The 27,570-nt window shown below is 43.8% G+C and overlaps 1 pseudogene across 1 annotated transcript in view; it reads left to right on the forward strand.

Annotated features, from left to right (window-relative positions):
• Window positions 1–27,306, forward strand: part of LOC308593595 (tigger transposable element-derived protein 1 pseudogene) — a 40,261-nt pseudogene extending 12,955 nt beyond the window's left edge. The window contains exon 3 of the transcript in view: window positions 27,259–27,306. The product of the transcript in view is annotated as a tigger transposable element-derived protein 1 pseudogene (transcript). The remainder of the gene's footprint in view (window positions 1–27,258) is intronic.
• Window positions 27,307–27,570: the final 264 nt, after the last annotated feature.

Consider the following 27,570-nt stretch of genomic DNA (forward strand, 5'->3'; position numbering starts at 1 on the left):
CGTGTTTCCATGGTGATAAGCGTTGCTGCTTCTGCTTCTGCACTTCCCGGAGAAGCTGCTTCTGATCATATGCACATCTGGTAGCTGTCACACATTTTTAAAAAGAAGCGCACCCCCCCCCGATGTAATATGGTGTCCAAGACACTGAGCTGTGCATTAGGACAACTCTGGCTCAGTCATAACTCTGTGGTGGTAGATGGAGAAGGAGATCTGGAGGATCACTTCACCTGGAGTACACCACATCTGGAAGACACCACGTTGGCTACCTGATAATGCATGTTATCAGGCTAGTCACAATCAGCCACCATACCTGGGGCGAAATGCCAACTAATTCTAGCCATGTGTCTTAATGTCAACCATAGAGTAAATAGGAAAACTATTTTCTGTGACAAGCAATGGGAGGCAATACTGGATTCTCTGTGTCTAGTTATTCTTCCAACAGAAAAACAGAATAAATAATTCATTCCAAGAGGGGAGTTGGAACCTGATGAGCAGAAACAAAAAATAATGACTTCAAAGGATGGAAAGAAAGGAAAGTATCTATTTCCCATACATTTTTCATTCATCTTGTTGCTGCTGAGCTCATAGCCATGTTCAACTAGTATTCAGAGAAGCATAGGGCCTCTGATCCTGGAAGTAGCAGTAGGTATCATTATGCTTTGCAGAGACAACTTGGGTGTTTGGCATTATCTTCCTCCAGGTTGGTCAGGGGTTCCTGACCTCAAATCATAAAATTGCAGAGTTGGAAGGGACGCTGAGGACCACCTAGTCAAATCAATTGGAATGCCGAAATCTCATAACAGGTGGCCACCCAATCTCTGCTTAAAAACCTCCAAGGAAGGAAAGTCCACAACCTCCCAAGGGAGTCCATTCCACTGTCTAACAGTTCTTACAGTCAGAAAGTTCTTCTTGATGATTAGTTGGAATCTCCTTTCTTGTAACTTGAAGCTAATGCTTCAGGTTATTCCCTTGGAGCAGGAGAAAACAAGCCTGTTCCATCTTCCATGTAACAGCCCTTTAGATATTTGGAGATGGCTATCATATCTCCTCTCAGTCTCCTCTTATCCAGGCTAAACATACCCAACTCCCTCACCTGTGTCTTATAAAGCTTGGCTTCCAGGCCCTTGATCATCTTGATTGCTACCTCTCCTTGCTTGGGCCATCATATCTCCATGGTGGTGGCCATCCCAATGGATCACAACAAGATGAAGGCGTGTGTGAAAAACCTCTGGCTTTCGTGTGGCTAGAATGCAGATAGGAGTGATATCTATTGATCCACCTGCTGTTGCCTAGGCTTTGCATGTGCTCTACCCCCATGAACTTTATACACCAGAGATGCAGTTGGAAAAGGTTCCCCTATCCTATCCTATTCCAGCTTTCTGCACTGCAATGGATCACAGTGTAGTGTTATCTTTGGGGTGAAAGGGCAGGAGACCAGTGGCATTCCACCACTGCACAAAGCCCATTTTCATTCAAGATATGAATGAATGGGGCCCTAGCAGTGGTAGTTTTAGGAGAGCATGGCCAGTTTGGGGTGCTATGACAATGCTGTAGAATGGAGTGTGAGAGGCTGGTGTGTGTGCATGCCAAATTGTAGCATCACCAAAAGTCCACCACTAGGCCCTAGAACCTGTGGGATGTAAACACAGGAGCAGTCAGTGACAACATTCCTAGAGTGTACATGTTAGAACATGGGGAGGGATGTCTGTCCAGCAAGCAGGTAAACTTCCTGGGGACGGACTTCCTCCGCATGTGACCAGAGGTGGGTGTGGCCTCACCTGTGCAGGTAATGACAAAATCACAGGGCAGGCAGCCATCTCTCTCTCTCTGCCATTTTCCTTCGATGAGGAAGCATCTAAAGATGCCCTCTTGGCTCTCAGCCAAGAGAGGAGATAAGGTCTATCTTGCAACAAAATAGATTCTAAGTGTATGTAACTTTTAAGCCTGTCTGCCTTCTGGGATCATGTTATGAACAGAACGTGAGTAAACTCTTTTATACTTTTATAAAGACTGTGTTGTGTCTTGTATTTTAAGAGGGAACAAAGGGGAAATTACCAGAGTAATTATTATAGAGGTTCTAGCGAACCTGTGCACATGTTACCGTTGCGAACAAAAAGGGGAATGTCTATAAACTCTGCTGATATTTTGGGAACTTGTTAGCACAAGTTGGATAAGGATATAATTAGTCAATATATCCTCTCCTGTACCCCAGAACATTCCCACAGAACCAACCTGCTCATTCATTAAAAAACAAGCAAGCTGCTATGTTAAGCAACAAATGCAGATATCTTCCTGCCATCCACCTTCTGTGTCAGCTTGCAACCCATCTCAGCTGGAACCAGATTGCTGCATGGGGGTGTCTCTGGGATGAATGACATCCGGTTCCATGAAAGATTGCTTTTGTGGCTTCTGGCAGATCTCCATGTGACACCGAACGGCAGGCTCTGAGCAGAAGCAGACAATGCTCAAGAAGCAGCCTCAGCAGTGAAGGTTTGTTGGGAAATTTGTCGCACTTCAAGGCAGCAGCACACTGACCCCATTATGCCAGTCTCATCTTCAAGCACATTTGTTACAGCAGAGTGCAGCTTATTTATGTATAAATATAGAGAGGGAGGGAAATGTAAACTCCACGTACTGCATTATGGAAGGCAACGCTCAGGGATGCAAACTGAGTAGCCTTATTGAAGCTGAGTTTGAAGAAATGGTCAAGGATGATGTAGAAAACTGATCAATAGTTTTCATTAAATGGCTTTGCAACATGTTCTCTCTCCCGCCCCCCCCCAGTCATGTGGGCTCTCTGATTGGCTGGTACACTCAGGAACAATGCCAATGGTAAAGTGTGCATCTCCCAAAGCCATCATTATCCCACAAGAGATGCTGAGGCAATTTGCCAGAGCAGAGCAAGATATCTGCAGAGCACCCTGATTTATTTGGCTACAGTTCAGGGTTATGGGCATTTGAATTAAGGAGGCTGAAGTGTGCTGGACTACAGCCAGTTGCTTGAATGGAAGAATTCTTTTGATCCAGCAAAGGATGAGAAAGTGCCAAAGAGGCAGAAGACACTGTAAAAATGACAATAAATGAAGATCATGCACCCCCACCTCCACCAATGGGAGAGTCCCATTTGTGGAGTTTGATTCATGGGATCCCAGAATCCAAGCCACAGTTACTATCAATGTTTTTGTTAGCGGAATGGTTCTCATGCTGCGTTCCTGAGAAAATTGGTTCACTCTTAGGTGTATCAGGGGTTTCTCAGCGTGAAGATCCATGATCATCAACGTTTTCCTAAGACACATTTTTCTCTCTCCTTCACATAAGAGCATTGCAAGGGTTGTCAGTGATTTAAGTCAGTTTTTGATATTTGTAGTTCCTTCCACCCCTTTCCAAGTCTTGGTACTGATAATTATGATGTGAAATATGTTCATTAATTCTCCCATCAGGAAAATAGATACTGTCTAATGACCAAGTTAGGAACCCTGCAGCTATACAAGGGAACAGGAAGGAAATAATTAAAGAGGTAGAAGCTTTTTAAAAAAGAAGATGCAAGGAGGATGCTACTAATTAAAGGGACAGTGTTAGAAGGTTTTTGCTGAACATGAGATACTTCTAACTAAACATGTAGTAGAATCTAACAAACAGTAATATCAGTTTTTCACAAGGAATATACAGTAGTGCTACATGAAATGCTTCTAGCTGATGGTGGAAAACTTGTGCCTCAGTGGTACTAAACAGCCCTAAGATTGGAAGCAATACAGGATTCAAAGAACTGTTACATTTGTTCTTTATGTATTCTTGAAAATCTCTGGTAAAACAGCAGTCCTCCACGCTACATGGGAAAGGGTTTTTGAAACTAAAGGGACTTTCAGAGGCAGCTTATGATATGACATGATGGAGTTTGCTGTTCCAAGCACAACCAAAAGGAATCTTGCTGGGTATTTTGAAACGTTTGGGCAGCCTAAGGTCATTATTTGAATCCTGGCCAAAATCTTCACTATAAATCCAGTGATTCATACAACCTTAAATACCATCTTTCTGCTTCTCTAAAACCTCCCATTTGTGAGGCAGGAGGGAGTGTTGAATGAATGCTAAATAGAATGAATGAATGCTAAATAGACGTTTCAGAGTTGCTGGATTCATCTGAAATGCATCAGGGATTTTATAGATGTGAAAAAAATGTTTAAAAAAGCACACAATCAACTGTGTGTTGATTGATAAAACTGACTATTAGATTTTGACATTTCCCCTCTGCTGTTTTTCTAAACACACCATCCATTGCCTCAAAAGTGTTGAGCATTTGAACTGCACCTATATAGAGTAGCTGGATCTTTGGAGCTCAAAGTGCAGAGGGAATGTTGTGTTTAGTACCGGCAACCCACTTCCCTTTTGTGCTGACATTTCGCTATATCAGAAGACGGGGCAGATTTGAGGGTAAACCATACACAGCACGGGTCTGCCCTTGTGGCTTGTTGGAAGTTGAAGCTGCTTCACATGTACTACTACGTTGTCGTCTTTATGAGGATATACATTTGACTTTTATTACACCTATTTTGCAAAAGTCCAGGAAAGAATCGGAACACCATAGTTTAAAACTACTGCTAGAGGACAAGAATCCCAAGACTACATTAAATGTAGCCAAATTCTGTGCATCTGCAATTGATCGCAGGAAGCAAGTGGTATCCCATAATGACCAAACCCCTAAATGTTAATTACAGGGGGGCACACTAATAATTAATTTTAATTTTTATATTTAAATCCTAGTTATATTCAAATTGTCCTCTGTATTTCCGATTTTTTTTTTAATGAGCTGTGATATTGTGTGTGTTGATGCTGGTCTGTGACCGTATTAATAAATTCATTCATTCATATCAGAAGATGAGGTTGACGTTTAGAGGGCTGGGTGGTATTTATTTTATGCTAAATGCCAAGACTTCCATTTTAGATAGGCAAAAGCTAAGCCTGCCATTTTCAGGAGATTTCTATTCCCCTCACAGAGTTACATTTCCCAGCGTTCCATGGGAAGAGGGATGGATTGTTAAACCACTCTGGGAATTGTAGCTCTGAGAGGGGAATAAAGGTCTACCAATGACTATCAGCATCCCTAACAAACTGCAGTTCCCAGGACTCTCTGGGGATAACCGTGACTATTTAAAGTGGTATGTTGGTACAGCAATAAAACTGCTGGCACATTTGTGAAGCTAAGCAGGACCTGGTATGATTTCAAATTGGATGGGAGACCACATGTTGAGATTCCTGCATTGCAGGGGGTTGGACTAGATGACCCTCAGGATCCCTTCCAACTCTACAGTTCTATGATACTGATATAAATATAAGTGTCAGGTGGGACCTAGATGTCTTACAAGGTCCCTTCCAAATTTTATGGGTGGGATTCACCTGACCAGTCCCATTAGTGGGCGTCCTGTGAAAGGACTTGTGTTTGGACAATGGTGCTCCCCCTCTCTTCCCCCTGCCCCACAAATTGGCTCGGGGGGGTTGGGAGAAGCCCACAGAACAGCCATACATGGGAGGAAAGGGGAATGGTTCCATCTGGCAAACTGAAATATGTTTGTGGCAGCACTACATTTAATTCTGTGCCACAACTGCCAAGCTGCATACCGTAAGCGAGGGGTGCCCAAACTTTTTTCAAAGAGGGCCAGGTTTGATGAGGACCAAAGTTGAGCTTTTTTTAGGATTGAAGTTGCTGAGCAACATATACAGTGGTACCTCAGGTTACAGACGCTTCAGGTTACAGACTCTGCTAACCCAGAAACAGTACCTCGGGTTAAGAACTTTGCTTCAGGATGAGAACAGAAATTGTGCTCCGGCAGTGCGGCGGCAGTGGGAGGCCCCATTAGCTGAAGTGGTGCTTCAGGTTAAGAACAGTTTCAGGTTAAGAACGGACCTCCAGAACGAATTAAGTTCTTAACCCGAGGTACCACTATACTGCCATGGGGCTGGATTAAATCGACTGGCGGGCTGGATTAGGCCCCTGAAATGGACTTTGGACATGCCTGCCATAAGCCAACACACCTGGAGACATGGATAGTACTATGTTCTGAGCAGTGAAAGAGAATGTATGAAACTGCTGTGTTTCAAACAAAGGAAAGAGAGTAAATGCTGACACCTAGAGGTCAGATAATGGGCTTTGTTTTGCAGAAGGCCGTTTATAGAACTCTATACAAAATGAATGTAGCCGTTTACAGATGTGTCTGCACTCAGCTTCCTGCTCAGTTTACCTGTGCACTTATATTTGTTCTGTCTCTTGACACTAGATTGTACCTCTCAATATATGTGTCAAGTTTAAAAGTGCGAGCCATCTCTACACACATTCAGCTCTTTTGTTTTATAATATTTTATTGTGGTGTAGCTGCTTACTATATTTTTATATCCCTCTTGGCTTAAACAAGGCACATAGCATAGCATAAATTATGATAACAAGTGTGTTCTGCCATAAAACATTGCAATGTCAAGGACTCTGGTCTAGGATCCGAGTCTATTCCATTTCCCCTTCACATTATCCACTTTTGTCCTCTTAACTCTTAATCAGCATTTCGTGGTCATGGAGCATGCTCAGTCTACAATGGGCTTTTATTTTGGGTCCCTCCCCCTTTTTCATCAGTTTTGTTTGCAAAGGAGTTTTCCTGTTCAGAGGTGGTGCTACATGCACAGCAGCACTCACTTCTGAACATTGGAAATGGAACAAATGGGACCTGAAACAAAATATAACATTGTGGAGTGCTCTTCTTCCTGGCTGGCTGGAACCATAGGTGCCAACACCCTGGGGGCCTGAGCACCCACAAAATTCCCCATGAAGGGGCTGGGCACCCACAAATTTTGGTGCCAGGGCCATGCACACTGCATGGCACCCATGACCTCGGACACCAGCAGTCACAGGGCCAAGCTGGCATCCCATACCTTTTCCAGGATACTCCATTACATTCCTTCTCCCCTGTGCTTCCCACCCCTCCCTCAGCATTCCATTGCCACTGGGCATGTTCTGGCCTTGCTGGGCTGTTCCTGTGTACAAATAAACCCTGCAAAATACAAATATCATTGCCAACAACAAACACATCCAAATTAATGTCAGCATCCGAAAAATGCCCTCTGAAATTATCTTCATCGATCTTTGAAAAGCACCATGGGCAGGTCTCAAAACTGCCACTCTGTATGTGAAAAGGTATGGTTGGCTCCAGGAGTCCACATAGGAAAACTTGACAAAAGTAGCTTCTCATGAGAACATAAGAACAGCCTGCTGGATCAAGCCATTGGTCCACCTGCTGTAGCATCCTGTTCTCACAGTGACCAATCAAATGTCTGGAGGAGACCCACCAACAAGACCTGAGCAAACCCCCCCCCCCACCAATTGTTTCTAGAAACTGGTACTTATAAACACACTGCCTCCGACTGGCATAGTCATAATGGTTACCAGCCATTGAAAGGGTTGTCCTCCTAGAATTTGTCTAAACCTTTTTTAAAGCTATCCAAGTTGGTGGCTATCACTGCCTCCCAGGGGAATCATAGAATAGAATCATAGAATCATAGAGTTGGAAGAGACCACAAGGGCCATCGAGTCCAACCCCCTGCCAAGTTCCTGCACGAACTACTTTATTTTATCTGTCCTTACTCTTTCAACATTGAGCTTCATTGCAAGTCCATGAGTTCCAGTGCTATGAGACAGACAGAATTCTTTGTCCTCTTTCTCTTTGCTGTGCACAATTCTCTTCAGGCTACAGATACCTGACATAGATATGAGTGGGCAGATAGTGAACACAACTTTTTTTTTGATGGCCATAACTTTTGTGGAATGTTACTTGCAAGATGGCACAAAGGGGAGAATAATGTCATCTTCACTTTTATGGATGTAGTAAGGTTGGTTATGCATATTTACCCCAAAGTAAGTCCCAGAGTACAATCAGATTGCAAACGTAGATTGCCACCTGAATTATGCTGTCTAAATTTGGTACTAATATAGCGTTAAATATAGTACTAAAATGTATTGGAGGTGGAAACTAGACAGGAGATGCTCTAGTGAAGGTCAGACAAAATCAAGTTATTTATTAAGTGACAGCCCCGATATGTAAGATTTTGGAACTTTCAGTGGGGAAATCTCTAAACTGGCCACCAGATGGCATGTGAATAATATCAAGAGAGGGAACTGGATAAATCCCCTAAAAAGAAATGTTATGATGAAGGAGACTGCTTACTTAACGCCTGCTGAATAAAAACGGTTCCAAGTACAGACAAAACTTAAATTGCACTGAAATCAGTGGGACTTAGACTCCTAAGTTTGGGCTAGGTCTCAACATATATATTGAGAAGGGATTCATCCACATAACCGGTTTGTTTGTTGTAGTGCAGGTGGCTGCTGTGACTAGGTGGACCTTTGACCTGATCTAGCAGAACCAGTGGTGTTCCTAGGAGTTGATGAGGTTGGCACCTGCCAGGGATGGGAATACAAAAATTGTGCCACTCCACTCTGGTCTGTCTCGGTGTGGCTAGAAGAATGCCTGGGCACTCTGCAAGCAACTAGTCCACTGCTCTGTGTGGCTGGGCAAGACACACCGGCTCTCTGGGCACCCGGGTGGAGGAATCCAATGTCTGGCACAGGCCTTCACAGCAGCCCTGTGGGGATCCCTCCCCAGTTGGCCAGCAGTGTCCAGTTGGGCTCAGAGAGTAGAAGGATGGAGAGAGTGGGTGAGAGTTGCAGGAGAAGCAAAAAGGAAGGGAGGGAGGATGCAGAAAGGAAAGCAGGGAGCAGAGGGAGGTACAAAGGCAGGAAGGCAGGTAGACCAATGGACCGATGGAGGGGAGGTGGATCACAGACCCGATATAGATGGTGTAGTAACGTTCCACTCGCCCACACTACCCCTCCTTCACCTGACTCTGCTCTCCGGCCAATCCAGGTTTCTGGAGTAGGTTGGCGAGGGAAGTTACTTTTCTCGAACACAGACTGAAATCACACCGGTAAGGCTGCCACCACTCCCTTTAGTTCAGGGGAACCCAGAGACACAATCCAGGGAGAAGAGTGTGTCCAATTAACCTGGCAATCCCCCCTCCTTACAAGCTGCATCCACAGGCTTGCAGGCAGAAGTTCACTCGGTAAAGCGTGACTAAGCAGAAGGCTTGGATTTAGCTATTCCCCCGGAAAAAGCACAAATACCAACAGGTTCTACTATAAAAGTTTATTTTAAAAGAATAACCAAAAACATGTGGGAAAACCACAGGCACATCTTAAAAGTCTTACAAACATGAAAACAATAACATTGTTCATTATAACTAGCTTTTGCATACTCACAAAGAGAACACGGTTAGAATAGTCAAGAGTCCTTTCAAGTTGTTGCGTAATGGAGCTGTTTGAGGATTTCCATTTCAAAAGGACGAAACGGCTGCTAACGATGGAAGATTACAGCCGGGCATCTTTGCGGTTTGCAGAGCAATGGCATAGAGCAACGAACAAAACATCCCTTGATCTTTTATCCACAATTCTGACTTTGCGTCGTAACTTTTGGCCAATCAAGAGTCTTAATTTGATCAGCTCATTCTTTTGCAGCTGGGTCAGTATTAGGTTTGAACCCTTAATCAAAGGATCTTCCTCCCACCTGTGGAAATTAACCAGATCCCCAATTCTCAGCAATTTGAAAACAAACAACCTCCGGTAAGGAGGAAGAAATTCTTACCATCAGCCCAGGTGTCAAACCTTCCATTAATCAAGGACCCCTTTCCTCCCATAAACCTCTCATGGCAAGGAGCCAGAAAGTCTGGGATTTAAAGATACACAACTCCCTTTCCCAGGGTCCTTATGGCTGACAAAGTACCCACAAGGCCACATTCTTTCACTTGACCAAGGAATGATTTTTCTAACAATGATAACTTTACCACAGATGGCCACAGAGAAAGTCACTGGTGGAGTGTGAAAGGCAATGAAAAGCAAACTCTTTGAGTTTTGGTCCATATCCTGTCTCAGCTTCACTCTTTGCCAAGGGTGCAAAGGACAGGAGGGCACCACTACATCTCCTTGGAAAGAGTGCAAGGGATTCTAGGTATGTCTCTGACCAGGACTGTTCCTTTGTGACAACACTGAGGAGGCTGTGGCTTCAATGTGATTTCTGGGCCAGAGTCCTTTGACTCTTGAGGGTAATAGCAGCATGACTTCCTCAAGCCGGGGAGGTGGTAGCCAAATGGGCCCACCATTGAAGGTTGCCCGGGGTTGCTGTTGGGGAGAATTCTGCCCTTTTGCTCAGAATCCATGGCACCATTCCATTAATGGGAGGAGGTTGACCAAGGGATCATGAGGACTCCCATGCAGCCTTACATGACTTGGTAACAAACATGGGGAACAAAGGAAGCTGCATTATATCTCTTTCAGACCAATGGTCCATTTGGCTCAGTAGCGGCTACTCTGGCTGTGGTAGACCAGTGGTAGACCACTGTCAATTTGAAGCAGTGTAGAAATAAATAATGAATCATTGGTTGGCAGTTCAAGTGTATTTGTGACTATTTTGTTGTTCAGCTGTTGCGGGGATCCTTTGGGAAAAGGAATCAATGATTGATCAGCAGCAGTAATTATGGAGAACGGGGTTGTGAGTCGGGTGGCCTTAATGTTCTTGCTGAGGTTCCCAAGAGATCACTTCTCACTCTCTGCAGTCAACACTCTACAAGCCTCTGAACTCCTCTCTCATCTCTCTCTTCTCTTTCTGCCCCTGGGAAGTGACAGAAGGGGAGGCTAATGCTGTGCTTAGAGGAGCATGCACGGAAAAAGAAATCCGCAGAGTGATTTCTAAGCCAATTTCTCATGCGCCAGGGCCAGCTGTGTGACTTAGAAATGGTTCTCTTAATTGCATAGCTGACACCAGGGCGCACCGTGGCCTTCACACCAGCATGCAACAGGGGTGTGAGAAATATAATCTATCAAGAGCAGAAATTAAAGAAAACATAGCACTGACTGTTGTTTGCCACTGTGCTGTTTGCAAACCCTGTTTCGTTTACCAGTGAGAATAGTCGGAATTAAAATCCTCCCTGCCTTAATATTGCTCCAGGGCATGTAGATTTGGGTTGTAGAACTTGTTTTCTTTTTTTTTTTTTTATAAAATTTTTATTGGTTTTACAACATTTTTGAGAAAAACAGACAAACATTAAAAATGACGAACATACACGTATAGTTTCAAACATATTTTCATAAACCTCTTTTCTAGGACTTCCCCATACCCCCCCTCTCTGCATCCCAATGTCCATAGTTCAACTAGCAACTCCCAATTATTACTTTCCGATCTCAATCATCTTAGTCCTCTCTTACGCTCTGACCTTATGTCCCTGTACCCCTTTGTTTCTGGAAACTACGACATTTTAACATTCATTAAGTTTATAGTAGTCCTTGAGATAGCTTTTAAATTTTCTCCATTCTTCTTCTACCGTCTCTTTTCGTTGGTCACGGATTCTGCCTGTCATCTCGGCCAGTGTCATATAGTCCATCACTTTCATCTGCCATTCTTCCAAAGTGGGTAGGTCTTGTGTCTTCCAATACTTTGCGATGAGTATTCTTGCTGCTGTTGTGGCATACATGAAAAAAGCTCTATCTTTCTTTGTCACCAATTGGCCGACAATGCCCAAGAGGAAGGCCTCTGGTTTTTTAGAAAAAGTACATTTAAGTACCTTTTTCATTTCATTATAGATCATTTCCCAGAAGGCCTTAATCTTCGGGCATGTCCACCAAAGGTGATAAAAGGTACCTTCAGTCTCTTTACACTTCCAACATTTATTATCGGGCAAGTGATAGATTTTTGCCAGCTTGACTGGGGTCATGTACCACCTGTATACCATTTTCATAATGTTTTCCTTTAAGGCATTACATGCCGTAAATTTTATACCGGTGTTCCATAACCATTCCCAGTCAGCTGACATAATGTTATGTCCAACATCCTGAGCCCACTTAATCATAGCCGATTTAACTGTTTCATCCTGTGTGTTCCATTTCAACAACAAGTTGTACATTCTAGATAAATTCTTAGTATTGGGTTCTAACAGTTCGGTTTCTAATTTTGATTTTTCCACCTGGAAACCGACTTTCCTGTCCTGTTTAAAAAATTCCATTATTTGGCGATATTGGAACCAATTTTCTACTTTATGCTTCAATTTCTCCTGACTTTGTAGTTTGAACTTATCTCCATCCTGTTCTAAAATTTCCCAATACTTCGGCCATCCGACCTCCATATTGAGTTTTTTCACTGCTTTGGCCTCCACTGGTGACACCCATCTAGGGGTTTTGTTTTCCAATAGATCTTTATATCTTATCCAAACATTAAACAATGCTTTTCTGACAATGTGATTTTTGAAGGCACTGTTAACTTTATCATACCAAAGATATGCATGCCAACCAAAAGCGTTATTGAAACCTTCCAGATCCAAGATGTCTGTATTCTCGAGGAGCATCCATTCTTTGAGCCAGCAAAAAGCTGCTGCCTCATAGTACAATTTTAGGTCCGGCAGGGCAAAACCCCCTCTTTCTTTAGCATCTGTCAATATTTTAAATTTAATTCGGGGCTTTTTGCCCTGCCAGACAAATTTCGAGATATCTTTCTGCCACCTCTTAAAACATTCCATCTTATCAATAATCTGCAAGGTCTGAAACAAAAATAACATTCTAGGCAATACATTCATTTTAATTACTGCAATTCGGCCTAACATTGACAGTTTCAAATTTGACCATATTTCTAAATCTTTTTTAATTTCTGACCAACATTTTTCATAATTGTCCTTATACAAATTCTGATTCTTGGATGTTAGATAAACCCCTAGATATTTGACCTTCTTGACCACAGTCAAACCTGTTTCCTCTTGAAATTTCTCCTTTTCCATATCTGTTAGATTTTTCCCTAAAACTTTGGTTTTTTGCTTGTTCAACTTAAATCCAGCTACCTGGCCAAACTGTTGTATTATTTCTAAAACCTTTTTCGTACTAGTGTTTGGCTCTTGCAAAGTCAATACTAGGTCATCTGCGAACGCTCTTAACTTGTAATGTTTAGCTCCGACCTGCACACCTTTGACCTGCTGGTCATTTCTTATCATATTCAGCAACACCTCCAGAACTGAAATAAAAAGTAATGGGGAAATCGGGCACCCCTGTCGTGTTCCTTTTTCTATCTTAAGCTCCTCAGTCACAACATTATTTACAATCAGTTTGGCTTTTTGTTCAGAGTATATTGCAGCCATACCATTCTCAAAACCCCGGCCTACCCCCATCCCATGGAGATTCTTCTTCATAAAACTCCAAGAAATATTGTCGAAGGCTTTCTCCGCGTCCACAAAGATCAATACTGCTTTAGTGTTTATATTCACCTCTAGCTTTTCCAGAATGTCTATTACATTCCTTACATTGTCTGCCAGGTGTCTTTTAGGGAGAAAGCCTGCTTGGTCCTTATGAATCATCTCCATCAAAACTCTTTTGAGTCTTTTTGCCAAAATGTCTGCAAAAATTTTGTAATCCACATTAAGCAATGATATTGGGCGGTAGTTCTTGAGTTGGGTCTTTTCAGTCTCTGACTTTGGTATGAGTGAAATATATGCCTCTTTCCACGATTCAGGTGCCCTTTTTCCTTCAAGGATCTCATTACAAACTTCTCTTAATGGTTGAGTCAACCATTCCTTCAACGATTTGTAGTATCTGGAAGTCAGTCCATCTGGTCCCGGAGATTTGCCCAGTTGCATATTCTGAATGGCAGCCTCTATCTCTTGTTCTGAGATTCTCTGGTTCAAGTCCATCTTACTTTGATGAGAGATATTTTGTAGTCCATATTTTCCAAGGAATTTGTCTATATCTTCTTCATTTTGCGGGCCTTGAGTGTAGAGTTTTTTAAAGTAACTTAAAAAACAATTTCTAATTTCATTGGGTTTAGATATATTCTTTCCATCCACCTCCAGGCTTGTAACTGTATTTAGTTTCTGCCTTTTCTTCAGTTGCCATGCCAAAAGTTTGCCACATTTATTTGCTGATTCAAAAGTCTTTTGCTTCATTTGCCTTATCTTCCATTCAATCTCTTGGTTCATCAATTCCATATATTGTATTTGATATAATTTGATCTCTCTTAAGATGTCCTGAGACTTTGGTTTTGTTCTTAATTTCCTCTCTCCTTCTTTTATCATTTCCAGAATCTTCTCTTTTTTCTCATTTTGTTTTTTCCTCTTTATTGAGTTTTGTTGAATCAAAAATCCTCTCATCACCGCTTTACTTGCGTCCCAGATCACTCTTTTCTCCACGTCGGTCCTCAAATTTATTTCAAAATAGTCTTTTAGAGTCTTTTGGGCCTTCGTGAGAATCTCCTTATCCCGAAAGAGGGTGTCATTCATTCTCCATCTAAATTGACCAGTTATTGTGAGTTTCATCTCCATCTTCACGGCGTTATGGTCGGAGCAAGTTTTTGGGCAGATTTCCACTTTCTTAATCTTTGGGGCCATTCCACTAGTAACCCAGATTTGGTCAATTCTGGTCCAGGTCATCATTGCTTGGGAGAAAAAGGTTCCCTCTCTCTCCAGAGGGTTCCTTGTTCTCCAAATATCTATCAAGTCCATATTTTCAGTCATTTCAAAGAAAGTCTTAGGGAGTCTCCCTTCTTTGGTGACTGTAAGTCTTTGTGCCTTATCCATATTAGTGGAGACCACGCCATTCATGTCTCCCATAATTATCATATTGTAATCCAAATAGTCCATCAAAGTTTCATGAAGTCTCTTAAAGAAGTCGGATTTGCCTTCATTTGGTGCATAAATTCCAACAACTAAGAATTTTTCTCCTTGTACTTGTATCTCCACAGCCAGATATCTCCCTTGTTCATCTTTGAATATCATTTTTGGAGCCCATTTCTCCTTCACATATATTACAACTCCTCTCTTCTTAACTTTGTCTGATGAAATAAATTCTTGTCCTAGCCTTTTATTTGAAAGTAGTCTCCTGTGGGCTCTGGTTATGTGAGTTTCTTGTAAGCATATCAAGTCCAATTGTTCTCTATTCAATATATGAAATACTTGTCTTCTCTTCAAAGGCCCATTGAGCCCATTACAATTCCAACTAAGGAATTGCAGAGCCATCTTGTTATTTTCCTAAGGCTCCTCCAACAGCTCCAAGTTGTTGCTCTTCTTCTGATGGTGGTGGTTTTTGTCCAAACGAGAGATTCAGGATGTCCAGTGCTCTCCTCTGTTCTGCAAGTACGTCCACAGTCCCCTTCTGTAAGTCTTCCTGGTATCTTGCCAAAAATTTGTCTTTATCTTGAATTGTCTTTATTTTCACTTTCTTTGCCTTGTAGTCAAATGACAGTCCTTGTGGAAACTCCCACCTAAAGCGAATAGTGTTCTTCTTTAGCAAGAGAACCAAGTCCTTGTAAAAGTTTCTTAAATCCAAAATGTATTTTGGGATGTCTTTGAAGATCTGTACAGCTGAATTTCCAATTTGCAGGGCCTTTTCAAAGTGTAATCCTAATATTTTGTCTCTTTCCTCCTTGGATCTGAGTGTAATCAGACAGTCTCTCGGTGTCTTTCTATCTTGCTTTTTACCCAATCTGAAGGCAGTCGTAATTTTGAATTCGTCTTCCTCAAGGTCCCAGCAATCCGCAAACTCCCGTGTCAAATATTCCACAAGGCTATCTCTTTCATTCTCCGGAATCAGTCTTAATTTTAAATTTCTCTCTTTCCTCTGTAACTCCCACAAGGCCAAGGTTGCATCATGCTCATAGACCTTCTTGGCAAGCGGCTCTAACTTCTCCTGTGTCTCTCCGGCAGTGGCTTTGGCCTCCTCGGCAATTTGGCGCGTGGTGGCGTTCTCCTCTACCAATTTATTTATAGATTCTGTATTCTGGTTTAATCTTGCTGATATTTCTGTTAATTTTTGTGTGTTCTCTGAAGTCTGTTTTGTCAAAGACTCCAGGGTTTGGTTTATCTTGAGCAGGGCCTCTGTCACAGCTTCCATAGAAACGGCTGCTCCTTTGTCTTGACCTGTTGTTCCAGCTGATCCGGCTGTTGCGCCTGAGATTGAGCCTCTTTTCTTTGCCTGTTGCAGCTGCAACTGTTGTTGTTGCTGTTGTTGCTTGATCTTTGCTCTTATGACTATCTCTTCTTGTGGGCCACTCATGTCAAGGTCAATTCCCACGGGATTTGTTCTCCCTTGGAAAATTCCACTGTCTTAAGCCGTGCCGAACTTTACTTTATCCTCTAGAGGGAGCAAATCAAAATGGCCATAGAGCAAAATTTCCAAATACCAAAACAAAGGAGACAGTCCAAAAAGTAAGAAAAAGGGAGATTAACACAGTCAAAGTCAATGTTGCTAAATACTTATAACTTCAAATTGCCACAGTTGCCCAATTTATACTGTTTCTTCTTATAATATGCAATAGTCAGGCAGTGTGGAAACTTTGTATCAAAGTATCACTTCACAGGGAAAAGTCAGTTCAGTGTACTAAAAAGGCAGACCGTTTCGTACTTTCAAACAGATGAGACAGCAGAGGTTTTTTTCCTCCAAATAAATCATGCAGTTAATGGTCAGATTCACCTCCCCTCTGCCCTGCTTGCTAGAGGGGAGATCAAAGGTTTAAATGTCCGGTTTAGCTGATCAAAGGACGGATTTAAACGGATGCAGGTTTAGAGCTCCGTTGCTTTCGCTTTCATGCAGTCGGGGGGAGGCAGACTTCCTTTGTTTAAATCTCCCCCGTTTTTAGCCCAATTTTTAAAATTGAAAGAGTCCCGGTTATTTTTCAGTTCTTACTCACGGGGAATCAGTCCGAATTTTCTTTTCAGGAAGGAATCGGCGCTCTCCGCTTATGGCGACGCGGCTTCACTTCGCAGGCTGGGTAGCGACTCTCAGCACCGCGCTCACTCCCGATGTCGATCCGTAGCCTTTAAAAAGGCTCTTTCACGGTACCGGGGGGCGCGAAGGTGCCCACCGAGTCTCCTTGTTCTCAGGCTTCAGCGCCTGGGATTTTAGGGGTCCCCCGCTTGCCGTAGCGGGTAAGACCCGAACTTGCGAAGCAGTCCTTCTCCGGAGCTCGGAGCTAGGACCGCCATTAAGCGCTGGCACCGACCGGAAGTCCCCTGTAGAACTTGTTTTCAGCACTCAGTTCCAGAACCTGGGAAATTAAAAAAGATTACCTCTAGGCATGTGCAAAGTGTATTTTATTCACCACTGAATAATGACAACCTGTCTCCATTACGTTTGGCTTTTCAGTGTGTATGTTTTAAGAAAATAGGAACCAAGGGAAACCATTGTTTAATAGTTGAGGGATGATCCAGGACTGCGAAGAACCGGGTTCAAATCCTGTCTCAGCCAAGAAACCCACTGGGTGATCTTGGACTAGTAACCTACCTAACCTACCTCACAGAATGTTGTAAGGTCAAATTGGGAGCAAGGAGAACCAATGAGTTCCTTGGATGAAAGTTGGGACATAACTAAATAACTCAGTCCAACAACAGATAGGTAGCCGTGTTGGTCTGCCATAGTCAAAATAAAAAAATTCCTTCCAGTAACACCTTAAAGACCAACTAAGATATCTGAAGAAGTGTGCATGCACACGAAAGCTCATACCAAGAACTAACTTAGTTGGTCTTTAAGGTGTCTTTAAGGTGTTACTGGAAGGAATTTTTTTATTCAGTCCAACAAATTCTCCTGCCTAATCTGCCTGTTGTTCTCCTCATCTTTCTCCAACATGCATCGCCAAAGGAGCTTTCAAAGGGTGCTCTGGCAGGCAGAGCCAATCCAGTGTTCAGGCTGACACACCAACATGGGCTCAACCTCACCATCACCTGGACCCATTTCCATCCAGGTAAGCGACAGAAGTGGCACTGGTGTTGGGAGGGTTGTTCTACCCTACTGCATGGGCTGCTACTGCATAAGGAGTTGCGTAAACAGGGTGCCACCATGAAGCTGGCCTGGCCCCGTCTTATGTCGCTCCCTTACGTTCTCACTACTTTGCCAGAGACAATATGCCTCTGAATTCTATTGCTGGGAATTCTAAGTATGAAGAGAGCACTGTTGCACCCAAATCCTGCTGGTGGGTGTTCCACAGGCATCTTGCATGGCAAGGCCTCCCTTGCTGATGAAAGAACTTCTTGTAAAGGTTAGGACATTTCCTTCCAATTTCTTAAATGTTGTTTGCCGCTAAATTCGTAACATGGCACCATCTAGGGAAATGCATAAATACTCTAGACTTTCTGACATATATACCATGAGTAATGGTGACATTTCGTAACAATGCTATCGCACGAGGAGCACAAATAGTTTCTGTGCTTCACTTTGTGTCTTTGTTGAAAGCTGTAGGACTGGATCATGTCACCTAAGATTTTCTATGCATGGTTGTCAGCCTTGCGAAGGATGTCATTTGCATGTTGAAGTGATACATCTGCTACCTGCACGAATTTGGGATATTCCCCAATGTTTGAGATGCGCCTAATTGGATTATGTTGCTGAAGGCTGGAATCAACAACATCACACGGCAAGAATTCCAAATTGGTGACAGGCAAGCAAAGTGTCCCCCAGGGCTGATCTGCTACAGGTGCCTGCCGAGTCAAAAATAGATGGGACTCATTTTAATTGGGAAAGACACATGTACATTCATTCCACTTGCCCCCTTTACTTGGCAGAAGGCACAGAAGCAATGCATGGGGGGGAAAGACCAGACCCTTGATTCCTTGTACTAAGAAAGAAAAACTTGAAGCGGGTTGCCGCTGCCTTTCTCTGGAGAATTCCACCCACCCACCAGATTGGTAAGTCAGTAGTCTGAGTGAGGAACTGTCCAAATGCTGCTTTCCCAAATGCTGTTTAGACTCCAACTCCCATCAGCCCCAGCCACCATGGCCAATGGTTCAGCATGATGAGAATCCAACAATGTCCGGAGGGTGATAGGTCCCCCATTCATGTGTCAGGGACTGGCACAATACTGACATGTGTTCATCAGGGGAAGGGTTTGGAGTCTGACTTGGCAGAGTAGGATGTATTGGTCTGTAGGGACCTGTACCAGCCAGGAGGCAAAAATCAGAGCTGGAAGAAGAGGAGGAAGAGGCGGAAGAGGCAGGTCAGGCAAGTGAAGGGTCGGGTGCTTCTCCACCTTCCCCTGCACCACTGTCTCCCTGAACCAGTAGAGGACTGAAGTGGGAAGAGCAGGAGCAGCTTCCACACAGGCATAGTCTCTGGCTACATGTGAGCAGCCTAGCAGGGGAAGGTATATAAATTGGGGGAGGGGGAGTGGTCCCCAGTTGTTGCAAGTGCTTCATTGATTGCACACCTGGAAAGAGTAGGTGCTAGATTGGTTTGTGTAGGTATCCAGAGCTGTGGAAGCAACTGGCACTGCCTTGCGCCACCCTGCTCTGCCCCAGCTCCATTCAGAGATGGCGCTGGGAGAGCAGCTCCACAACTCTGCCCCAGCAGAGTTATTGTATCTGTGTGTGAACCTGTCAGGATGCTGTCAGCAACTACCGGCTGGTTGCCCAGGAAAGTATAAAGACAAGGAGAAGTTTCTTACTGTCCTTTTCTTTATTTTAAACTTTACAGAGAGGCTATAGAACCCATCCTCTTGGATAATGGTGTTGCCCCGAGTGAATCTCTACCCACCCCTTCTCTCCCACTTCCTCATTCACCGTCATCTTCACCTCCTCTATGGGTGCGGCTAAATGCCCTCTGTCTTTGAACTCTTTGCTCTACTTTTAAGGCTTCCCAGGTTCTGGGAGATGGTGGGTCTCGAATGCTTTCTTATGGTTAGCCAGATGTTGCTCTGGCTCTTCCATTATTTCCAACTTTCCCCCTCATCTGCCTCTGAGCTGTGACCTCCTTCAACTTCCTGTTGTAAATCTATACTATTTTCTTCCTCCTCCTCCCTGGAAGGGTGTCATGGTCCGGTTTACGGGCGGTCAAAGTCCTGGCTGGGGACGTCGGGACTGGGGGCAAGATGGTGGGGTGGGAGCAGGAACGGGAGTCCAGAAGCCAGGAGTCAGGAAGCCAAGAGTCCGAGGGTCAGGAGCCAAATGCAGCAAGGCAGGAAACGTGTTGCTGTGGCGAAGAGCCAAAGGGAAATGCTGACCTTATATCCCTTCCCGGCTCTTGCCACCAGCTGCTGTGAATTACCAATCGGCCTCACCTGTGTGGCCGCGCCTTGCCTCTCCAGAACAAACTTAGGAAGGCCCCAGTCCTGCAAAGTCCTACTGGTCACAGGGCCTGGCTCCTGCACGCACTCCTGACAAAGGGTTAGGATGGGGAGGCGGTCTCCACCATTCCTCCTCCTCTACCCAGTTCCTGACAGAACCAGGGTTAAGTGAACCTTGGTGGTTATGCTCTGTTTCCACAGCTGGAGGCAGTACTGTTTCTGAATACTGGAAATTACAAGAGGAGTGTGTGTGCATGTTATGCTTGGGTCCTGCTTATGGGATTCCCACACGCATCTGGTCGGCCACCGTGAGAAAAGGATGCTGGACTACATAGGCCATTGGCCTGATCCTGCAGGCTCTGCTTATGTTCCTATGAATGGCTTTGGCTTCTGCACTGCCCTCCACTCAGCTCTTTGAAGTGACTTTTTCTCTTTCTTCTCCAGTTTGAATTTTCCTCCAATTAAAGCCTACTGCCTCATTATCGTGACTGTCTTTATTCATTACCATCCCAAAGTAGCTATAATTATCTCTGGGTCTTTTGTGTGTGTGTGTGTGTGTGTGTTTTTTCGCTCTTCCCTGGACCACAACATTACATCAGCCTCTCTCACTAACCTCTGGCTATAGTTCTTCTAACCATTTGGAAAGTTGGCTTAGCGGAACGGCCTACAGTTTCTTTCCTCCATCGAGAAATCATGCTATGAAAATTTTTTTTTCCATTCCTTTCAGTTTCTATTACTACACGGACTCTGGAAAAACTCATGCCCAGGTTGAATATTTATGTATGGATACATATGCCATTGTGTTGTGTTAGAATATAATAAGGGGAAGCTAGGAAACTTACACAGTGGTTAGATTACTTTTGGTCTCTAGTGAGCATTTCAAGGAGATTCTGTGACAATAAGCATTCCTATTCATCCTGGTTTGCTTGTGTGGTCTTTATACACATTCCCATTAATCATTCCTCTACCCCACTCTAATCAGTTCATTTCCTCATCACTTTCCTAACTGCAGAAAGGTTATTATTGTTATTATTATTATTATTATTATTTTAAAAAGCAGTTTTTCTTGTATTAGGGTAACTGATTGCTTCATAATCATAATCATAATCATGATCATAATCATAATCATAATTTATTATTTATACCCTGCCCATTTGGCTGGGCTTCCCCAGCCACTCTGGGCGGCTTCTAACAAAATATTAAAAAATAGTAATGCATCAAACATTAAAAGCTTCCCTAAACAGGGCTGTCTTCAGATGTCTTCTAAAAGTCTGATAGTTGTTGTTCTCTTTGACATCTGGTGGGAGGGCGTTCCATAGGGTGGGTGCCACGACTGAGAAGGCCCTCTGCCTGGTTCCCTGTAACTTGGCTTCTCACAATGAGGGAACCGCCAGAAGGCCCTCAGAGCTGGACCTCAGTGTCCGGGCTGAACGATGGGGGTGGAGACGCTCCTTCAGGTATACTGGACCGACTTTAACCTAAAGAAATGTTCTACAGCAACACAGTGATCTTCTTGGAGACCTTTTCCGCGTGAACAGTTTCCTCTACTTCATAAGTGGAAACTGATTGTGCTATAGGGCTGATGCCTCTTCACTGCCTACCTCAGTCACAGGTAGGGATGACAATGTGGTTTAAGAATTTTTAAGTGTGTTTAAGAGTTCAAATCCCCACTCAGCCATGAAGCTCACTGGGAGGCCTTAGGCCAGTCACAGTCTCTTAGCCTTACCCACCTCACAGGGGTATCATGATAATGAAATGGGGTGGAAGAGAACCACGTATGCCGCCTTGAGCTCCTTGAAGGAAATGTGGGCTACAAATAAGAAATGAATGAATCAAATGACCATGCGAACCTAAAATTACAGTGTGTTGATTAAACTCTCCTGCAAAAGACTGGCAGTCTGGAGGTGACCTTAGATGCACATCGGAGAGACAGTGGAAATCTGCAAAAAGAACACGCCACAGATTCTACTGTTGCAGAACTCTCGATGCTTAGAATTCCAGCACTGAAAGTCAGTTTCCTGTGTATTTTTCTGCTGTTGTAAACTTGGTAATAAACAACTGAAATGCTCAACTGGAGCTCCATAATGTTTATCTGGTGCTCTGTACCAGGGGTGCCAACTTGCCCTCAGGATTGTGGGTGCCTGCCGCCGCCACACAGATGTGTGATGTCCCATGCACATACCTGCACATAGTGTGTGTGACGCCACACACACTATGTGCAGGCGTGTGCATGGGACATCACACATCCACATTGTGATGGCTGGCAGCAGCAGCTCCTCTTCCTCCTCTTCGCAGCCAGTGAGGCACCCTTTTCTGCAGGGAGAGGCACGGACTTGGAGGCAAAGAGACCCTGCCCCAGCTTCCAAGTCCCCAACCTCTAGAAAAAGGTGCCTTGCTGGTTGGCTGTAGAGGGTGGAGCTGAACTGCTTGTCTCTCAGAAGCAGCACCACTGCCAACTGTTGGCTTTTCTCATTGACTTTGTGGGTGCCTGGGCCCCACAATTATATTATTGTGGGTGCCCAAGCACCCATGCCCCTCTAGAGCTGGCTTCTGTGCTCTGTACCCTCCCTACTCCAGAGGCAGAATGGTAATCCTTGTCACGTCATGCTTATTAGCTATCTGGGGTACCTGTGCAGCTATTGCTGAAAAAGAATATTGAATAAGATGAACCTTTGATTTGATGCAGTAGGCAATTCAGAAGGTCCTAGGTTTGCTTTCACCAGTGCATAGCTCACAGAAAAGTGTGGCTCTAACACACACACACACACACACACACACACACACACACACACACGAGAGAAATATTAGAAAGCATCAGAAACATAATGGCAAACAGGTTTCTTTCTTGCATGTTTTGAAAGTAGTAAGCTATTTCAATAGGCAAAGATCAACTTAATTAAGTAGACCATAGAAGGGAAAGTAGAAATGGGAATGCCTTTTGATTAAAAACATAAACACTGTAGACAATGCTGTTTCCATCTATAGACAGGCTGAGCAAATATAAAATGGGTTTCTTTGTTGCAGCTGTTGATGGCATTTGCATCTTATGCAAACTTCATCTTGCTGGCTTGATACTGAATGCATCACATGAAACTTGTATTGTTTAATGTGTTCTATTGAACTGTTAGCTCATCAGTATCTAGACATTCAATTGGAGACGTTAACAAAGACCCTGTTTTGTTTTTTAAGAGAGAGAACAAGGCAGAAAAGAAATGGGAATTAGTTAAAGACCTACATAACCCTTGATAATTAGTCTTGCAAAATAGGGAGTGCACTTCCCGCATGATTAAGCAAAGCATATCCCAACTGCATTTGGATGACATTGCTAAATGTAACCTTTAAACTGAAATAGGATTGTAACTTATATCTGATCCATATGAGATGAAAAAATAATCTAATTCTGAGGGCATAATGGTTCAGTTACTTGCCCGTAAACATTTCTTTTTAAAGTCCGGCTACATCAGATGTACACAACTTGTGACCCACCAAACTAATCACAGTTCACTGTCCATGTATTACAGCTCTCTCAAGATGCTATAAATGTCCTGCTACTGAAACAACTGGGAGGGGTGTTCTGCTGCGTCTCTGCATCCATCAATCGGCTTTCATCAATCATTACAATGAAGTGCTTTCAGAATTCATTGAAAAATGGAAGAAATAGACACCTTATGGTTGCTTGTGCTGGAGTTCAGGGTGGAAACATTCTGGCCCTCTAGATGTTCCTGGATTCCAGTTCCCATGAGCCCCAGCCAGTGTGGCCAACAGCCAGGGATGATGGGACTTGTAGTTCAACAATATCTGGAGGGCCAGTCCTGTTGTAGTTTAACAGCACAGCCTTCTTACTTTTTGCCATCCTGAAGAAAATACTATGAGTGACAGCAGCATAGAATGCTCTGAATACAGTGCACAGCATTTTCATCATCCCAAGAGATGTTCCATTCATTCCCCTCTTTGTGACTAGCATTATTAAGGATAAGACGATGGGGATTTGATGCATTTATGTTTGGCTCAAGGAGAGCACAATCCATTTACGGGAGAAGTGGCTTTCTGCTCAGGAAGGATTACTCCTCAAGGGAGCACTCCCCCCCCAGTTGAGAACAACTCAAATGTACCTTGTTTTCAGAGTGTGCTTTCATGAAAGTGAGACCTTTGTACTGTATCAACAACCATCACCAGTCTGGGTAAGTGTGGTGTCTTCAAGGAACATAGGGGTAATAACAGTTTGAATTAATGGAAACATGCACAACTTGTGTCCCGTGAAACCTGTCATAAAGCACCAGCCATGGACGATGGCCAACTAGAGGCTCATTTACCTTGCTTCTACTCTCTGCAGAAGACATTGGGGCTCTCAGTCTGTGGGTCAGGCCACAGCATATACCAAGTGTGATGTGTTGCTTCAGGTACCACCAAGTTGGTAGTGATGGCCATCAACCTGGATGACTTTAAAAGAAGATTAGAAAAATTCATGGGGAATAAGGCAGATGGTGGCTATGGTTATGTTCTCCCTCCACTGCTGATACCACAAGAGGGGAGAGCAGTGTTATAGGGAGGTCTTGTGGAAACACTTTGGCAGGGCTGGTCAGAGGGATGGGGGAATGAGATGTGACTCTGGAAACCAGTCACGAGGAGCAGTTCAGTGGTTTGGGAGCTGCTGATCTGGACACTGGGGAGGGGATGAGCAGGTAGTCAGGAGAAAGCTCCACTGCAGGAATAGCAAATATCCCAAGCACAGTGGGAGAGGTGTCTGAATCAGTCACTGTCTCACCTCTTACTGGTGAAGCAGTCATCCCTCTGAGGAGGTACCTGAGTCTAGGCCAGACAAGGAGCCATCACCATCAAGGATGCAACACCAGTTGCAGTGGCATGAGCAGACCCAGCCTACTTGGAGGAGGGGCCATTTGTTTACCCAGTTCTGTGGCTCAGATGGGACCTGCAGAAATGATTGTGTCTACCCCACTCTTCAAAAGGGGAGTTCCAGAGTGTGTATCAAGTGTTGGAGAGACATCTTGGCTTATGTCTAGACATGTACCCTAGAGCTCTGTATTAGTTTATTAAGTGTTGTCATGGTCCGGTCTATGGGCGATTGAAGACCTGACTGAGGACACTGGGACAAGGTGGCAGCGTGGGAGCAGGAATGAGAGTCCAGAAGTCAGAGGGTCAGGAAGCAAGGAGTCACAAAGTCAAGGGTTCGAGGATCAAGAAGCAGGGAGCCATGAAGCCGAGGTCCAAGGATTAGGAAGCAAGAAGCCCAAGGCAGGAAGCGTGTTGCTGTAGCAAAGAGCTGAAGGGAAATGCTAATCTTATATCCCTTTCTGGCTCTTGCCACCAGTGAATTACTAAGTGGTCTCACCTGTACGGCTGCGCCTTGCCTCTTCAGAACAAACTGAGGAAGGCCCCAATCCTGCGAAGCCCTACTGGTCACAGGGCCTGGCTCCTGCATGCACTCCTGACAAGTGTGAACTTTGTAAACTGATTTATGTTTAGGCTGCATAGTGAATTTTTGAATAAAACCTTTGGTATTAGCCGAGCTGAGAGTCCATGTACTGCATGCCCAAGTGGGAGCCAGGATACTGTTCTGGCTCTTTTGCTTATAAACAATACAGGGTTATGACAAATGTATTTTGTACGTTTGGCATGGAGTGGGGAATAAATGCAGTACTGGAAATGTAACTATGGTTAAGGTCACAAAACACTACTAGTAATGCTGTTGGACATCCCATCAAATAATTAATACAGAAATACAGAACAAGCCAAATGGATTTCTTCTTGATGGGGTACTACTGAATCACACAGCTCCAAGGCATGTTAACAGCAATAATGTAAGTGGGTTTAAAAGGGGACTTGACAAGTTCATGGGGGATAATAATGGATTCATTTGTGTAGATAAATATTCAACTATTACAAAAACACCGCAAGTCTCCAGTACCCATTCCAGACAATGAAAATTACTTTATTAAAGGCTGTCCCATAAGATTTCCACTACTCAGACAAGTTGTAATCATGAAATAGAATGTGTTCATTTATTTAACAAAAGTCATATACTTGAAAAGTGACATGGTAGAAGTTTATACAATTATGCATGCTGTCAGGACCAGCCCAATACATTTTGGCACCTGTGGCAAACCACAAAATAGCACCCTCTCCCTGCTAGGGAAGAAGGGTTACATGAAGATCTATATCAGGAACAAAGGATGAGTAAATATTTACATGGCAATCTGCCACCCCTGTGGATTCTGCCGCCTGAGGGGGTCACCACACTTTATCTCATGACATGAAGAAAGTGGATAGAGAAAAGTTTGTTTCTGTCTCTCATAACACCAGAACTTGTGGACATCCAATGTTGAAAGATTTGGAAGAGATAAAAGAAAGAACTTCATTCAGGAACTTGTTCCCACACAGAGGCAGTGATGGGCACAGACCTGGATGGTTTTAAAAGAGAGTTGAAGAAATTCATGTAGAATAAGGATACCATTGGCCACTAGCTAGGATGACTATGTTTTGGCTCCATGGTTGGAAGCTGTATCCTTCTGAATACCAGCTACTGGAAGCTGCAAGAGGGGAGAGTGCTCTTGTGGGAATTTGGCGTTTTGGCTTGTTCCAGCATGAACCAGTTTTACAGACCAAGCCGGTGAATTGCATGAGAATCACCTGCCTAGCAAATGAACCATACTGAAAATTCAGGGTATAAGCTATAGCAAAAGCAGGTCTCTATGGCAACCATCTTTTTGGTATTTTGCCATTGGCCTGTTGCCGTCTCCCCCCCCCCCCCGCTGATCAAATAATGTACAAAATGTTGATCAGAGGCTTTGATCTCCTATCTCATATACAGCAGAACTTGCACAGCTTCACATTCTTGCTACACTCCCACTAACGGTGCAAGAAAGTTTAATTATCATCCTTGCACTTCCCCACTTTAGTTGATGACAATAATTTATCAGTCGTTGCCGAGTTTGATGCTCTGGCAGCTCAGCCAAATCAGAGGGTACTGTAAGAACCACGCTAAGTATCACTGCCAAGCAAAGAGACGAACTCATATGGATTCTGCCATCTGTGATAAATAGATACATGCTAGAGAATATGGTGGTGGTGGGGAGACACATCTCTCTGTGGGGGATATGTTAAATTTTCAGGTTTTCTACCCCTAATACTTTAGAGTAAAATGGAAGAGCTGGTGAAGGTGGTGGTGGAAGAGAACTGGTGAAGCACAGGATTCCATAATATGTCAGATAACGTGGGAATTGGAATGAGAAGTTTGAACAAGATAAAAGGAAATACTAAACAGAAGGGGAAACAGTGTTACAGAAGCAGAGAGAGAGACAGGAGCCAATTCCAAGGACATCCTTTATATAGACTCCCACTCTTAAATCTGTTGCATTCCACCAGTATGCCGGGTTTCATTCTGCTATCCATAGTTAACAGGGAATCCTGTCATTCTAGATGGATGCGATGGTTATGATAGCGAAGC

The sequence above is a fragment of the Podarcis bocagei genome (genome assembly GCF_964188305.1).
Source record: "Podarcis bocagei genome assembly, chromosome: 8".
In the NCBI taxonomy this organism is placed as follows: Eukaryota; Metazoa; Chordata; class Lepidosauria; order Squamata; family Lacertidae; genus Podarcis; species Podarcis bocagei.